The sequence below is a fragment of the Oncorhynchus tshawytscha genome, linkage group LG19 (assembly GCF_018296145.1).
Source record: "Oncorhynchus tshawytscha isolate Ot180627B linkage group LG19, Otsh_v2.0, whole genome shotgun sequence".
In the NCBI taxonomy this organism is placed as follows: Eukaryota; Metazoa; Chordata; class Actinopteri; order Salmoniformes; family Salmonidae; genus Oncorhynchus; species Oncorhynchus tshawytscha.
In genome coordinates this window covers 48,581,884-48,600,215 of record NC_056447.1, presented here as the reverse complement: position 1 = coordinate 48,600,215, position 18,332 = coordinate 48,581,884, and the positions used below count along the sequence as shown (strand labels likewise).

General features: G+C 44.4%; 4 non-coding genes across 4 annotated transcripts; all 4 read right to left on the bottom strand.

Annotated features, from left to right (window-relative positions):
• Positions 1-1,903: 1,903 nt before the first annotated feature.
• Positions 1,904-1,975, bottom strand: trnap-ugg. The gene has a single exon. It is a non-coding gene; the product is annotated as a tRNA-Pro (tRNA).
• A 7,436-nt stretch (positions 1,976-9,411) lies between these two features.
• On the bottom strand, positions 9,412-9,483 carry trnap-ugg. Its single transcript has one exon. It is a non-coding gene; the product is annotated as a tRNA-Pro (tRNA).
• Positions 9,484-11,966: 2,483 nt separating this feature from the next.
• Positions 11,967-12,038, bottom strand: trnap-agg. Its single transcript has one exon. It is a non-coding gene; the product is annotated as a tRNA-Pro (tRNA).
• A 2,858-nt stretch (positions 12,039-14,896) lies between these two features.
• trnap-ugg lies at positions 14,897-14,968 on the bottom strand. Its single transcript has one exon. It is a non-coding gene; the product is annotated as a tRNA-Pro (tRNA).
• Between the last annotated feature and the right edge of the window lie 3,364 nt (positions 14,969-18,332).

Here is an 18,332-nt window from a genome sequence, read left to right as displayed (position 1 = left end):
ACAGCTGAACTTCTGGAAGAGTTTGCTGCACTGAAAGTAAAGGGGCTGAATAATTTCACACGCCCAATTTTTCAGTTTTTGATTTGTTAAAAAAAGTTTGAAATATCCAATAAATGTCATTCCACTTCATGATTGTGTCCCACTTGTTGTTGATTCTTCACAAAAAAATACAGTTTTATATCTTTATGTTTGAAGCCTGAAATGTGGCAAAAGGTCGCAAAGTTCAAGGGGGCCGAATACTTTCGCAAGGCACTGTATGTATCTCTGTCACAGGAGGTTGGTGGCACCTTAATTGGGGAGGACCAGCCTGTGGTAATGACTGGAGGGGAATCGGTGGAATGGTATTAAATACCTCAAGCAGATGGTTTGATGCCATTCCATTTGCTCCGTTCCAGCCATTATCATGAACCGTCCTCCCCTCAGCAGCCTCCACTGATCTGTTTTTTCAGACAATCAACTGTTTCTTCATCCTTTACTACCTGCTGGAGATGGCGCTGAAGGTGGTAGCATTTGGCAGGACAGGATACATGTCCTATGGGAGTAACGCGTTTGATGGATCTCTCACAGGTCTTTCACTGGTAGGTGCAGTTCAGTATTATATACTGTATGTAAGGATAATGCAGGATCCATTTTGAAGCATGGGCAACTTAGAGAAGATTCTAGTTGATGTATCTATATTACCGTCTGTCACACAATTTAAAGTCACTCGTTGACGTTACGACACTGTACATTATATTCCATACAGACTGGATATTGTTTTATATCTCTGTTTTACCAAAGGGCCTAAAGATATCTATATTTGCCACTTACAGTCTACCATTTTCCTATTGGTAAGATTTTTCTACCCACTTTGCTTGTGATCTTTCAATATACTAACTCACTTAGGACAACCCTAAATACATCTATCACATATTTTCTCAAAAGGTGGGCTCATCTGGGATTTAAACCCAGGACTACTCACACCCTAAGCGAGAAGCATACCCTTAAACGAACAAGCCTGCTTAGGGAAACCCACCCGATCGTTACACTTTTCCCATCCCCTTCTCCTCATCAGCCTGTGAGTTAACTTCCAGAATCTGTGATGTGGCAGGTTTTTGCTATTAGAATGCCCTCTAGTGGTAACTGACACTTTTGGTTGAGTTTTACGTACACCGAGTGCACAAAACATTATGAACACCTGCTCTTTCCATGACATAGACTGATCAGGTGAATCCTGCTGAAGTCTATCATCCCGTATTGATGTCACCTGTTAAATCCACTTCAATCAGTGTAGATGAAGGGGAGGAGACAGGTTAAAGGAGGATTTTAAGTCTTGAGACGTGTTCTGTATGTGTGCCATTCAGAGGGTGAATGGACAAGACAAGATATTGAAGTGCCTTTGAATGGGGTATGATAGTAGGTGCCAGGCGCACCGGTCTGAGTGTGTCAAGAACTGCAATGCTGCTTTTTTTTCACTCTCAACAGTTTCCCGTGTGTGTCAAGAATGGTCCGCCACCCAAAGGACATCCAACCAACTTGACACAACTGTGACCAACCATGGTAACATGATGGATGGGTACAGCACTCAACTCGACATCAGAAGGGTCCTAGAGAGACCAGCTCTCAGAGAAAACACACAACTGCATGGAGTCAACATGGGACAGCATCCCTGTGGAACACTTTCGACACCCTGTATTTATCTAATTAGGCTTGTCAGTTATACGACCAGTCGTTCGGCTTATCCATGTTCTCATAATACAAACATAGACGACATTGGTATCCTGTGAGCCTGCTATTTGTTATAGAAACCTACACATGACTGAATATCACTGTTTCTACTGAATATGCACAGTCATCTCCACTTCCCCAAGTAGACAATCATTGTCTTGGGCAGTACAACGAGCCTGTAGGGTTCAGAAAAGAAGGGCTCGTCCGGGATTTGAACCCGGGACCTCTCGCACCCAAAGCGAGAATCATACCCCTAGACCAACGAGCCTTGTTGAAAGAAGGGTAAACACATACTATAAGTTTGCTCCCATCTGCCCTGTCACTGATGTCAAGCGTGTGTGAAATCTGAGGCGTGTCCTTAGTGAAACTTTGTTACTTTACTCACCTCTACTGGAGGTGATGTATACTGCATCAACACTAGAGTAAAGTTCTGACCTGAAGAAAACATTACATTTGTCAGTTATACGAGGCCATATATCATATTATGTATGGTATATATTTCCTCTGAAATATAACTCAATAATATATTGTCCAAGGCATATTCAACACAAAAGAGCTGAAATATCCGGTAGAACTATAACCATACCTTAACATATTCAAGAACACTTTACTTGACCCCTTTGTCATAGGTCATAAGGGCTGTCCCGACCATTTTATGTGCTGCTTATTGTAGTCTTCAGCGAATGAGTAACAAATAATTGCTCAAATTTGTTTGGATTTTTTAAAATGTATTTTATTTAACCTTTATTTAACTAGGCAAGTCAGTTAAGAATAAATTATTATTTACAATGACAGCCTAGCAAAAGGCAAAAGGCCTCCTAGGATGACACACACATCACAACAAGAGTGACACAACACCACATGTAAAGCACTATAAGAACAACAAAAGGCACAGGAACCCTACATTTAAGTGAGATGTGTGTAGATTATGAAAATGAACTCGCTGAGAAGATTTAAGGATGGAGCAAAATGTAAGCGTTCCTTTCCTTTATTTTCTTAGTCTCCTGTTATAAACTTGTTGAGCAACATTGTGCTGATGATGGAGTTTCCCCTGCTACCTAGGGGGTTCATTCTGGAACAGACAATTACAGGGTTCCAAAAGAAACACCTTTCTATTGGGGGACACAGGGACATGGTAAGATCTTCAAAATGGCTCGCTCTCTCTCACACACACATACACAGAGTAAGATCATTCAATTAAGACCATGTTCTCCACATGTTTCCCTTCACACAGATGAGGAGCTGTACATTCAACAGGTTGTGGTCCTCAACGAAGATGCTGTACATGTAGGAATAACTTGTTATTTTCCACCATGAGCTTGAACGTAAAATGTACTTGTGACGTAGAAGTCCGTCACTGGCCGCGGGCAGCATTTGGTTCTTTAACGCACACACATATTCATCACTCCTCCCTGCGCAGGACCCGAGCTAAGGGAATTGGGTTGGCTTTATAGTGCCTGTCCCAAATTGCTCATTAATGCATATGGGCATATTGAAAGATATTGTCAGTAATGATGTAATGTTGTAAATGTTATGTTGTGATATTGTTTAAAACCGTGTTGCAATGTATATCCTTTAGTATGTTTAGTTTATGGAAAATGTAGGTTTGTATTGTTAATTGATTAATTAATTAGGGTTAATTGTTCTGAGGGGAGGGGCTAGCCCTACAAAAGGAGCCTCTCTCCAGTCTCTAAGGGGGGATTTTTTTTGGATTGAGCTGTGGATGGGGCAGCATTGTTGTTAAGCTGTCCCATAAGGTAGACGTTGATGGCAGTACTGTTGTTTTCTGTTCCGGAATCACTTGTAAATAAACACCTTTGCACAGAAGAACTTTTGCGGTTCCGCCATCTTTTTATTTTTATAGAGGTTAGGTTATCCAGTTTAGCCATCTGGCCTACTCTACGTGACATATGGTGGCAGTGGTGGGATGGCGTACCGCAAATCAGTGAATTCCAACAAGAGAGGTAAAGGAATGCGTACAGGATTGCGTTCTCAGCAACAGCATCAACTGTCAGAAAAGGTACCTGAAGTTGAACCGGGGTGGAATACCATGGAATCGTCTGGTGAAGAAGAGGTCAAGTATGAGAAACTAGGAGCCCGACCGCGGGGCCAAAGACAACCAGAACTGGGTGAGCTGCTGACTGAAGGAGCAGTTGGGGGACCAGAACCACACCCAACCATGGTAACCCTTTTCAGCAACTTTTCACCTGCCTTGAGAGGAGGGACGAAGACCTCAAGCAGGAGTTACGTGGCCTACGCCAATCTATCCTCACAGCTCCCCACCAGGCGGAACTCGTCAGTGAGAGCCCAAGATTGGGTCTTCCAACACCAGGACGACAAAGGCTCGATGCAGCAGGGACTTCAACTCCACAGCAGGCACCCCAAGCAGTAATGAGGCCAGCACCAGGAGACCAGTCCAGCAGTGTTAACATCCATCTTCCAGCATTCCTGAGGAAGGAGCCAAAGATGCCCTCATACCAGCAGGGGAGGACATTGAAAACTACCTGCTGAGGTTTGAGCGCATGGCTAAGACGTGGCAGAGGCCTGAGGTAGAGTGGGCCTGCAGGCTTGTCCCATTGCTCACGGGCAAGGCCTTAGAGGCTTACACAGCAATGGATGAGGGGCTGGCCAATGTCTACAAGGGCTTGAAGGAAGCGCTGCTGGTGAAGTTTGACATCTCACCGGAAACCTACCGTCAACGCTTCAGAGCTGCATCAACGCCATCGGGTGAGTCGCCGACAGAGACGTACCACCGCCTCAAGGGTCTCTACCGACGATGGGTTCGACCGGGGGAGAAGACACAGGACGAAATCGGGGAGGTCATCATCCTCGAGCAACTTCTACAAGTTCTACCACACGACATTCGAACCTGGGTCCGAGAGCACGAGCCCAAGGACGGGCTTATGGCGGCCAAGCTTGCACTGCAGTATCTTAATGCATGTAAAGGGGGCCCACCACAACCTGCAGCACCCGCTCCAAGGAGTCTCAGAGACACAAGGGACATCAGAAACGCCAGAGATGGTGGAGGTAACTCTGGGGGGTATGTGTCTGGGAGGGAGGTAAGGGATCATGCAGTTCGCTCTGATGGGAGGGGTCTGACCTGTTTTTACTGCCGGCAGCAGTAAAAGGCTTGAGGACTACTCCCTACCATCCCCAAACGGATGGGCTCGTAGAGAGATTCAATCAAACGCTCAAGAACATGCTGAGGAAGTTTGTGGCTGACACTGGTAAAGACTGGGATAAGTGGTTACCCTTTCTGCTTTTTGCTTACAGGGAGGTGCCTCAGGCATCGACAGGTTTCTCGCCATTCGAACTCCTCTATGGATGGCCAGTGCAAGGACCACTGGACCTGCTGAAGAAGTGCTGGGAAGGTTCCCCAGTAGCTACCTCAGGACAGGGGATTGTCCAGTATGTCCTCCAGATGCGAGACAGGTTGGAACGGTACCGAGAGGAAGCTAGAGCAAACCTTCAGCAAGCCCAGAAGGCCCAGAAGAGAGGCTATGACCAGCACGCTCGCAACAGAGTTTGAGCCAGGACAGAAAGTCCTGCTCCTCCTTCCCTCGTCTACCAGCAAGCTCCTTGCGCAATGGCAAGGACCGTACCTAATCGGGAGGAAGATGGGCCCAGTGACCTACGAGGTGCTGCACCCGGACAAGGGTAAGAAGAAGCAAACCTACCATGTGAACCTTCTCAAGGCCTGGGAGGAGAAAGAGGAACTCTCCAAAGGAAAGTCCTTTCTGGTCCGCAGAGTAGAAGAGGATGAGTCGGATGGAGTCACAGAGGCATGGAAAGAACGAGCAGAAGTCATACTGGCTCACCTGGAAGAAGACAAGCAAGATGAGCTGAAGCAGCTGTTTGGCAAGTATTCAGTCAGAGACCAGGAAGAACCAAAGTCCTGGAACACGTCATTCGTTTGAAACCTGGCCAGAACCCTGTCCGCCAGCATCCTTACCGTGTGCCTGAGAGGCTGGTGGTAGCCCTCAAGGAAGAGGTCCACACCATGATAGAGATGGATGTTGTCGAGCCATCTTCAAGTGAATGGAGCAGCCCTATTGTCATTGTCCCAAAGAAGGATGGCTCTTTGCGCGTCTGCATGGACTTCCGTAAGGTGAATGCCATCTCCCAGTTTGATGCCTATCCCATGCCCCGCATTGACGACTTACTGGAGAGAATTGGTAGAGCTCATTACATCACCACATTGGATCTCTGCAAAGGGTACTGGCAGGTGCCCCTGGATGAACAATCCAAGGCCTACACTGCATTCCGGACGCCAATGGGCCTGTTCCAGTTCAAGGTCATGCCGTTTGGCCTTCATGGGGCCCCTGCGACTTTCCAGAGGCTGATGGACAAGGTCCTCCAGGACTGTGACGATTACTGTGCTGCTTACTTGGACGACGTGGTGATCTACAGCCACTCCTGGGAGGAGCACATACAGCATCTTAGCAGCGTCCTGGGGAAGATCCATGAAGCAGGCCTCACGCTTAACCTCCTGAAGTGTGAGTGGGCGAAACAGGAGACAAAGTACCTGGGTTACCAGCTGGGTAAGGGTGAAGTTCGGCCTCAGGTGGAGAAAGTGGAGTCCATCAGGAATAGCCCTCAACCCAGAACCAAGACACAGGTGAAGTCCTTCCTAGGTCTGGCAGGGTGGTACCGGAGATTCATTCCACAGTTTTCGACCATCGCTGTCCCTCTGACCAACCTCACTTCGAAGGGGGCCAGCAACCCTGTGAAGTGGACTGAGGAGTGTGAGGAAGCCTTCATGACACTGAAAAAACGACTGTGCTCATTCCCTGTTCTCCAGACCCCTGATTTTAAGAAGAGATTTCTCGTGCAGGTGGACGCTTCGGCTGTAGGAATTGGAGCTGTACTGGCCCAAGGGGAGCCAAGAGAAGAGCTTCCTGTGCTGTACCTGAGTCGGAAGCTGTTGCCCAGGGAAACCAGGTATTCTACAATCGAAAAGGAGTGCCTGGCTATAAAGTGGGCCCTAGATAGCCTCCCCTTACTACTACCTTCTTGGGAGGGAATTTGACCTGCACACGGACCACAGAGCACTGACCTGGATCCAGACCATGAAGGACCGGAATTCTCGTGTGACCAGGTGGTATCTGGAGCTCCAACCCTTCAGGTTCTGTGTCCGTCACAAGGCAGGAAAAGAGAACGTTACTGCGGACTACCTATCAAGGCTCCCGAACATGGTCGCTTCAGGAGAGGAGGAAGGTAATGTGACGTAAAATCCGTCACTGGCCGCGGGCAGCATTTGGTTCTTTAACGCACACACATATTCATCACTCCTCCCTGCGCCATTATACCATAAGTTAACAATGTGGGTCGACACACAATTTAACTTCTGTCTTGGTGCATGCATTTCACACTTGTCAATGTTCATATTTGAGAGATACAATAATTATTATACTTATCAATGTTGTGGATGAGCGCATTGTTTGTTTGTTCTGTTCCTCTCTCTCCATCTCTGTAGCTTCTGGGTATGCTGGAAAAGGACCCGAGCTAAGGGAATTGGGTTGGCTTTATAGTGCCTGTCCCAAATTGCTCATTAATGCATATGGGCATATTGAAAGATATTGTCAGTAATGATGTAATGTTGTAAATGTTATGTTGTGATATTGTTTAAAACCGTGTTGCAATGTATATCCTTTAGTATGTTTAGTTCATGGAAAATGTAGGTTTGTATTGTTAATTGATTAATTAATTAGGGTTAATTGTTCTGAAGCGGAGGGGCTAGCCCTACAAAAGGAGCCTCTCTCCAGTCTCTAGAGGGGATTTTTTTGGATTGAGCTGTGGATGGGGCAGCATTGTTGTTAAGCTGTCCCATAAGGTAGACGTTGATGGCAGTACTGTTATTTTCTGTTCCGGAATCACTTGTAAATAAACACCTTTGCACAGAACTTTTGCGGTTCCGCCATCTTTTTATTTTTATAGAGGTTAGGTTATCCAGTTTAGCCATCTGGCCTACTCTACGTGACAGTACTACAAGTAGTAGTTACAAGTAGACATTAGTTACTGTACCTGCAGTGCACTGCCGACATGACTGACTCATGTATAGCAGGTATGGGTCTGGCACAGTTTGTCAATAGCTCCGTGCAATTCACAGACTTTATATGTATCTCTGTCACAGGAGGTTGGTGGCACCGAGGATGGAATGGTATCAAATACATCAAGCAGATGGTTTGATGCCATTCCATTTGCTCCGTTCAGCCATTATCATGAACCGTCCTCCCCCGCAGCCTCCACTGATCTGTTTTTTCAGACAATCAACTGTTTCTTCATCCTTTACTACCTGCTGGAGATGGCGCTGAAGGTGGTAGCATTTGGCAGGACAGGATACATGTCCTATGGGAGTAACGCGTTAGATGGATCTCTCACAGGTCTTTCACTGGTAGGTGCAGTTCAGTATTATATACTGTATGTAAGGATAATGCAGGATCCATTTTGAAGCATGGGCAACTTAGAGAAGATTCTAGTTGATGTATCTATATTACCGTCTGTCACACAATTTAAAGTCACTCGTTGACATTACGACACTGTACATTATATTCCATACTGACTGGATATTGTTTTATATCTCTGTTTTACCAAAGGGCCTACAGATATCTATATTTGCCACTTACAGTCTACCATTTTCCTATTGGTAAGATTTTTCTACCCACTTTGCTTGTGATCTTTCAATATACTAACTCACTTAGGACAACCCTAAATACATCTATCACATATTTTCTCAAAAGGTGGGCTCATCTGGGATTTAAACCCAGGACTACTCACACCCTAAGCGAGAAGCATACCCTTAAACGAACAAGCCTGCTTAGGGAAACCCACCCGATCGTTACACTTTTCCCATCCCCTTTTCCCATCCCCACAGAACAGAATCTGTGATGTGGCAGGTTTTTGCTATTAGAATGCCCTTTAGTGGTAACTGACACTTTTGGTTGAGTTTTACGTACACCGAGTGCACAAAACATTATGAACACCTGCTCTTTCCATGACATAGACTGATCAGGTGAATCCAGCTGAAGTCTATCATCCCGTATTGATGTCACCTGTTAAATTCACTTCAATCAGTGTAGATGAAGGGGAGGAGACAGGTTAAAGGAGGATTTTAAGCCTTGAGACGTGTTCTGTATGTGTGCCATTCAGAAGGTGAATGGACAAGACAAGATATTGAAGTGCCTTTGAATGGGGTATGATAGTAGGTGCCAGGCGCACCGGTCTGAGTGTGTCAAGAACTGCAATGCTGCTTTTTTGTTCACTCTCAACAGTTTCCCGTGTGTGTCAAGAATGCTCCGCCACCCAAAGGACATCCAACCAACTTGACACAACTGTGACCAACCATGGTAACATGATGGATGGGTACAGCACTCAACTCGACATCAGAAGGGTCCTAGAGAGACCAGCTCTCAGAGAAAACACACAACTGCATGGAGTCAACATGGGACAGCATCCCTGTGGAACACTTTCGACACCCTGTATTTATCTAATTAGGCTTGTCAGTTATACGACCAGTCGTTCGGCTAGCTCTCATAATACAAACATAGACGACATTGGTATCCTGTGAGCCTGCTATTTGTTATAGAAACCTACACATGACTGAATATCACTGTTTCTACTGAATATGCACAGTCATCTCCACTTCCCCAAGTAGACAATCATTGTCTTGGGCAGTACAACGAGCCTGTAGGGTTCAGAAAAGAAGGGCTCGTCCGGGATTTGAACCCGGGACCTCTCGCACCCAAAGCGAGAATCATACCCCTAGACCAACGAGCCTTGTTGAAAGAAGGGTAAACACATACTATAAGTTTGCTCCCATCTGCCCTGTCACTGATGTCAAGCGTGTGTGAAATCTGAGGCGTGTCCTTAGTGAAACTTTGTTACTTTACTCACCTCTACTGGTGATGATGTATACTGCATCAACACTAGAGTAAAGTTCTGACCTGAAGAAAACATTACATTTGTCAGTTATACGAGGCCATATATCATATTATGTATGGTATATATTTCCTCTGAAATATAACTCAATAATATATTGTCCAAGGCATATTCAACACAAAAGAGCTGAAATATCCAGTAGAACTATAACCATACCTTAACATATTCAAGAACACTTTACTTGACCCCTTTGTCATAGGTCATAAGGGCTGTCCCGACCATTTTATGTGCTGCTTATTGTAGTCTTCAGCGAATGAGTAACAAATAATTGCTCAAATTTGTTTGGATTTTTAAAATGTATTTTATTTAACCTTTATTTAACTAGGCAAGTCAGTTAAGAATAAATTATTATTTACAATGACAGCCTAGCAAAAGGCAAAAGGCCTCCTAGGGGATGACAATATAAACATAGGATGACACACACATCACAACAAGAGTGACACAACACCACATGTAAAGCACTATAAGAACAACAAAAGGCACAGGAACCCTACATTTAAGTGAGATGTGTGTAGATTATGAAAATGAACTCGCTGAGAAGATTTAAGGATGGAGCAAAATGTAAGCGTTTGTTTCCTTTATTTTCTTAGTCTCCTGTTATAAACTTGTTGAGCAACATTGTGGTGATGATGGAGAGTTTCCCCCTGCTACCTAGGGGGGTTCATTCTGGAACAGACAATTACAGAGTTCCAAAAGAAACACCTTTCTATTGGGGGACACAGGGACATGGTAAGATCTTCAAAATCGCTCGCTCTCTCTCACACACACATACACAGAGTAAGATCATTCAATTAAGACCATGTTCTCCACATGTTTCCCTTCACACAGATGAGGAGCTGTACATTCAACAGGTTGTGGTCCTCAACGAAGATGCTGTACATGTAGGAATAACTTGTTATTTTCCACCATGAGCTGCTTTTGAAATACAGTTTCTGTACATGACTTTGTTTATCAAGACTTTTATAGGACATTTGTTTACATTCCTTATGGGCACCGGGGCCGAAGAAGGCTCCGAACATGGAGCTGAGTTGACCGTTGTGCCTGGTCTGGACCGGTGCAGAAGATATCTCCTCCCACGGAGCTGAGTTGACCGTTGTGCCTGGTCTGGGCCGGCGCAGAAGATATCTCCTCCCATGGAGCGGGACCGAATGCTGTTAATGGACTGAGTTTTTCCTAGCCACCGTGCTTCTACACCTGCATTGCTTGCTGTTTGGGGTTTTAGGCCGAGTTTCTGTACAGCACTTTGTGACATCTGCTGATGTAAGAAGGGCTTTATAAATAAATGTTATTGATTGATAACCCTTTATTTAGCAGATGTCAATCCAGACATCCATCCTGAGGAGACATTTGGGCGTCAGGGCAGCTTTTGAGCTGCTGCACTGTCAGAGCCAGGAACCTACCTTCTCTGAGGATGTTACCTTGTAAGACAGGACCCCTTTGTGGTGTTTATTTTATTATTATACAACAGGTTATTACAGAGATGCCATCATGAAGGTGAGATGGTTCCCTCCTTACCTGAAACAACATACTGTAATACATAGTGTTAAACAACGTTATGGTTTATGAAGTTATATATGTACATGGCCACACCTCTGAATTGTGAACACTTTTGGTACGTCAAAAGATTCTAAAAGTGTAATTTCCTCAGAAAGCATCTCAGTCATCCAGTGGCTTCATCCCCAGGGAGACCTTCCAGAGACTGTTTGATGAGCTGGACAGGATCAAACAGGGATTTATGTTTTATCTCTACGACAATGTTCATTTCTTCAAAACTATGCAGTTGGCGGATTGTCAGTCTAACTCCAAGCAGACTGTCATAATTTTCATTTGCAACGGAAGCAAACATTTGGACAGAAGCAAATCTGAAAAGCTATTGTGAAAGGAGTTTGAACAGCAAATTGAAGTCATTGTTTCCCTCTGTAGCATCCTCCATTGCCTGAGTACTCATCTAAGTTCCTGCACAAGGTTCAGTTTATCTTCAGTCATCATTATGTCACTGTGGTGGGGAATGTGCCCCAATGTTATCTGCATCTGTGTGAATTCACTATGTCACAAGTTCACAATATTTAATGAATTAACTTAGATATTTGTGTTTCTGCTTGATCCTAACAGCTCTTAGTTACGACACTAGCCTGGAATCCTAACTGACATGCTTTGTTTGACCATAACAATATTGAAACCAAGTTTATCAGTTAAGATTCCAGGCTACTTATTCACAGTAATATTGTTGATAGAGATGCTTTAGTGAATGTACACTACTATGCTTTGTACACTCTATGTTGGCCTGTTCATACTGTAAGTTGCTTGACAACTTAAAAGGAGGGCTCGTCCGGGATTTGAACCCGGGACCTCTCGCACCCTAAGCGAGAATCATACCCCTAGACCAACGAGCCTGTCAAACTGTTAACAACCAAGAGTTTAAATTCCACTGCATGCCACGTGCATATGGAATTACTCTCAAGTTGATTCTGTTGCATGCTCAGTAAAACTGCTCAGAGACGGCCACCTAGTGGCTATTCTAGACTCTGCCCAAACACAGACATGTTGATCAAATGGAAACAGAGGACTCATCATGGATTTAAAGCATTTTAGAATGGACATTGCAATTGAGGGCTTCCACCATTTTAAAGTAGTCAACTGGGTGGGTATTCCTATGAGTTGGGAGCAATCAGCCAATGAACAAGAATACAATTGACTACTTTAAAATGGAGATAATATAAGTCCTCTATTTATCTCTGTTATTGATCATTAGAGTCGATTAGAAAGGCAGTAGATATAGGCCCTGACCCATTTTGTTCATCTTCTCTGCATTTGATGTCTCTGGTCTAAAAATTAGTGTGCATGAGGGTGCATTTTATCCCATTTTATTTTTAGAAAATGTGTAAGGTCAAAGGTCATGTACGGTATATGCATGTATTATGTCTACTGTATATGCATGTATTATGTCTACTGTATATGCATGTATTATGTCTACTGTATATGCATGTATTATGTCTACTGTATATGCATGTATTATGTCTACTGTATATGCATGTATTATGTCTACTGTATATGCATCTAAGCGTCATCAATGTTCCTCTAGAATCTCCTGGTGATTGACTGTGAGTAGAATCTCTTAACCAGACAACTACTATTTAGAGGCTCAACATTTAAGGCCATTTGAACGTAAAATGTACTACAAGTAGTAGTTACAAGTAGACATTAGTTACTGTACCTGCAGTGCACTGCCGACATGAATGACTCTTGTATAGCAGGTATGGGTCTTGCACAGTTTATGTCAATAGCCCCGTGCAATTCACAGACTTTATATGTATCTCTGTCACAGGAGGTTGGTGGCACCTTAATTGGGGAGGACCGGCCTGTGGTAATGACTGGAGGGGTATCGGTGGAATGGTATCAAATACATCAAGCAGGTGGTTTGATGCCATTCCATTTGCTCCGTTCCAGCCATTATTATGAACCGTCCTCCCCTCAGCAGCCTCCACTGATCTGTTTTTTCAGACAATCAACTGTTTCTTCATCCTTTACTACCTGCTGGAGATGGCGCTGAAGGTGGTAGCATTTGGCAGGACAGGATATATGTCCTATGGGAGTAATGTGTTTGATGGATCTCTCACAGGTCTTTCACTGGTAGGTGCAGTTCAGTATTATATACTGTATGTAAGGATAACGCAGGATCCATTTTGAAGCATGGGCAACTTAGAGAAGATTCTAGTTGATGTATCTATATTACCGTCTGTCACACAATTTAAAGTCACTCGTTGACATTACGACACTGTACATTATATTCCATACTGACTGGATATTGTTTTATATCTCTGTTTTACCAAAGGGCCTACAGATATCTATATTTGCCACTTACAATCTACCATTTTCCTTTTGGTAAGATTTTTCTACCCACTTTGCTTGTGATCTTTCAATATACTAACTCACTTAGGACAACCCTAAATACATCTATCACATATTTTCTCAAAAGGTGGGCTCATCTTGAATTTAAACCCAGGACTACTCACACCCTAAGCGAGAAGCATACCCTTAAACGAACAAGCCTGCTTAGGGAAACCCACCCGATCATTACACTTGTCCCATCCACCTTCTCCTCATCAGCCTGTGAGTTAACTTCCAGAATCTGTGATGTGGCAGGTTTTGGCTATTAGACTGCCCTCTAGTGGTAACTGACACTTTTGGGTGAGTTTTTCATATACCGAGTGCACAAAACATTAGGAACACCTGCCCCTTCCATGACATAGACTTACCAAGTCTGTCATAGACTGTATGTAGTCTGTCATGTGGACTGTGTCTAGTCTGTAAGTCATTTGACTTCTTAAAAGGAGGTCTCGTCCGGGATTTGTATCACATCCGGCCATGATTGGGAGTCGCATTGGGCGGTGCACAATTGGCCCAGCGTCGTCCAAGTTTGGCCAGGGTAGGCCATCATTATAAATAAGAATTTGTTCTTAACTGACTTGCTTAGTTAAATAAAGGTTACAGGTGCACCGGTCTGAGTGTGTCAAGAACTGCAATGCTGCTGTTTTGTTCACTCTCAACAGTTTCCCATGTGTGTCAAGAATGGTCCACAACCCAAAGGACATCCAACCAACTTGACACAACTGTGACCAACCATGGCAACATGATGGATGGGTACAGCACTCAACTCGACATCAGAAGGTTCCTAGAGAGACCAGCTCTCAGAGAAAACACACAACTGCATTGGAGTCAACATGGGACAGCATCCCTGTGGAACACTTTTGACACCCTGTAAAGTCCATGCCCCTGACGAATTGAGGCTTTTCTGATGGCAAAAAGGATTGCAACTCAATATTAGGAAGGTGTTCCTATTGTTTAGTACACTCAGTGTACAGTACATTGTCAGATTTGCAAATGAAACCATTGTCTGTGGTTGACATCTTTCTTAAGTGCTGTAAGTTATCATTTGCATTATGAGGACTGAAGCCTATCCAGGACTTTAGTGTTACAGCTGCAAATAAAACCATATGGAAGTTTTTCCGTGGCTGACAGAAAAGAGTATTTATCTAATTAGGCTTGCCAGTTATATGACCAGTCGTTCGGCTACTTCTCATAATACAAACATAGACGACATTGGTATCCTGTGAGCCTGCTATTTGTTATAGAAACCTACACATGACTGAATATCACTGTTTCTACTGAATATGCACAGTCATCTCCACTTCCCCAAGTAGACAATGATTATCTTGGGCAGTACAACGAGCCTGTAGTGTTCAGAAAAGAAGGGCTCGTCCGGGATTTGAACCCGGGACCTCTCGCACCCAAAGCGAGAATCATACCCCTAGACCAACGAGCCTTATTTAAAGAAAGGTAAACACAGACTATAAGTTCTGCTCCCATCTGCCCTGTCACTGATGTCAAGCGTGTGTGAAATCTGAGGCGTGTCCTTAGTGAAACTTTGTTACTTTACTCACCTCTACTGGTGATGATGTATACTGCATCATCACTATAGTAAAGTTCTGACCTGTAGAAAACATTACATTTTTCTGTTATACGAGGCCATATATCGTATTATATATTGTATATATTTCCTCTGATGTTTAACCCAATGATATCTTGGCCAAGGCATATTCAACACAAAAGAGCTGAAATATCCAGTAGAACTATAACCATACCTTAACATATTCCAGAACACTTTACCTGACCCCTTTGTCATAGGTCATAAGGGCTACATAACACTGTCAAAACCAGTATATAACTGACTGAACTGTATCACAGAATCTCAGACCATCGAGTCCTGACGTCACTCTAGGCGATGATCCGTCTGGTCAACATGTTGAGTGTATTCCACTTCCTGAGGTTCATCCCCCAACATTAATCTATCTTCTATGAAAAACAACTAGTCTTTGGAGTCCAGCCCTGCTTCATTATAACAACTGCTGATTGCTGTTAAAATAGATGTATTACATTTGATTGATTGATGTCATCAGTTCCCCTTAATCATTTTGCCATATTCCTCTAAAGCTCACGGCCCTGTTTGCCATCAGCATGGTCGACCTGGTGAAACACCTCGGAGCCTCTGCCGGTATATTAGTGGTGAGAATCTCTAGTGTCTGTTTTGTTTGGGTTGTTTTCTTGTGTGTAGTAGAGACAGAGCTGTTAGACTGGTACGGTTGTATGGTACTATTGTAAAGAACTGCCATCTGTTTGCAGGTGGTGTAACAGTGTGCGTACTGGCGGCAGAGAAGTCAGGCGCAGGAGAGCGAAAACTGATTTACAACGGTGTCATTTCATAAACATAAAAACCACCGTAAACAGAACAGTCAATGAATGGGTCAAACAAAACCCGGTATCCACCAGCATAATGTGCACAAGCACTACAAGAAACAATTCCGGACAAGGACATGGGGGGGGAACAGAGGGTTAAATACACAACATGTAATTGATGGAATTGAAACCAGTTGTGAGGGAAGACAAGACAAAACCAATGGAAAATGAAAGGTGGATCGGTGATGGCTAGAAGGCCAGTGACGTCGACCGCCGAACGCCGCCCGAACTAGTAGAGGGACCGACTTCGGTGGAAGTTGTGACAGGTGGTTTATTATGTATTTGCTGTGATTGGGGTCTGGTCGTTCAAAGGCACTATCATAGCACCTGCTAGTAACCTGAGGTATGAAGAAAACAACCTATTTCCTGCCTACATGTATTATCTATTTCATACAGCACTACCGCTGACCCCAGAATCATGACAATGATTGTAAACAAAACTCTACAATGTGGTTCTTATGAACAGCTTGGTTACTGGTCAAACAACTTTGAGGGCTTTGCAATGAGTATGACTCAACTTAAGTTACCATAAAATCTAAATGAACAAACAAATGATGTACAAAACATTAGGAACACCTTCCTACTATTCAGTTGCACCACCTTTTGCCATCAGAACAGTTCGTCAAGGTATCAAAAGCGTTCCACAGGGATGCTGGCCCATGTTGACTCCAATGCTTCCCACAGTTGTGTCAAATTAAATCAAATGTATTTATAAAGTAATTTTTACATCAGCAGATGTCACAAGGTGCTTACACAGAAACCTAACATAAATCTTCAGAGAGCAAACAATGCAGATGTAGAAGCATGGTGGCCAGTAAAAAGTCCCTAGAAAGGCAGGAACCTAGATAGAAACCTAGAGAGGAACCAGGCTATGAGGGGTGGCCAGTCCTCTTCTGGCTGTACTGGGTAGAGAGGAACCAGGCTCTGAGGGGTGGCCAGTCCTCTTCTGGCTGTACAGGGTAGAGAGGAACCAGGCTCTGAGGGGTGGCCAGTCCTCTTCTGGCTGTACTGGGTAGAGAGGAACCAGGCTCTGAGGGGTGGCCAGTCCTCTTCTGGCTGTACTGGGTAGAGAGGAACCAGGCTCTGAGGGGTGGCCAGTCCTCTTCTGGCTGTACTGGGTAGAGAGGAACCAGGCTATGAGGGGTGGCCAGTCCTCTTCTGGCTGTACTGGGTAGAGAGGAACCAGGCTCTGAGAGGTGGCCAGTCCTCTTCTGGCTGTACTGGGTATAGAGGAACCAGGCTATGAGGGGTGGCCAGTCCTCTTCTGGCTGTACTGGGTAGAGAGGAACCAGGCTCTGAGAGGTGGCCAGTCCTCTTCTGGCTGTACTGGGTGGAGATAAGAGTACGTGTCCATTAAGGCCAAATCGTACATCAAGATGTTGAAACGTCCAAAGATGACCAGCATGGTAACAAAATCATCACTGTGGTTGTAGGGGTGTAACAGGTCAGCACTCAAAGGTTGCTGTAATGGAAAACAGCAGGTCTGGGACAAGGTAGCATGTCCGGTGAACAGGTCAGGGTTCCATAGCCGCAGGCAGAACAGTTGAAACTGGAGCAGCAGCACGACAAGGTAGCATGTCTGGTGAAAAGGTCAGGGTTCCATAGCCACAGGAAGTTGGCTGGATGTCCTTTCAGTGTACTGGTCCCATAGCCGCAGGCAGAACAGTTGAAACTGGAGCAGCAGCACGACAAGGTAGAATGTCCGGTGAAAAGGTCAGGGTTCCATAGCTGCAGGCAGAACAGTTGAAACTGGAGCAGCAGCAGGACAAGGTAGAATGTCCGGTGAAAAGGTCAGGGTTCCATAGCCACAGGAAGTTGGCTGGATGTCCTTTGGGTGGTGGACCATTCTTAATACACAAGGAAAATTGTAAAAGCGTAAAAAACTCAGCAGCATTGCAGTTCTTGACCCACTCAAACCGGTGCTCCCGGCACGTACTACCATACCCCGTTCAAAGGCACTTCCGTCTTTTGTCTTGCCCATTCACCCTCTGAATCCTAATGTTCCTAATGTTTTGTACACTCAGTCTATATGGTACTTTAGTACTTTTTGTCAACCTTGCATTGCTGGTATTGATGGGATTTATAGTAATGGCTTTCTGCTTTCATGTTTCCTGTATTTTCAGTCTGCTCTGGTTCTATATATAACATCATGATGATGAACAACTGGAGTGTCTTTCTGGATGTATATGCCAGATACAATTTGCTATAACAATTACTTTGGTTATTCTAATCTATTCTATCATGTGAGCATTTGAAGAAATGGACGACTGACAGAGAGGTGATGATTGTATTTGGTTTATGTTCCCCAATCCAGGTGGTCCGAGCTCTACTTCATAGCCTGGTGGTTGACCTCCTCTGTCATGTGGGTCAACCTGTTTATAGCTCTGATCCTG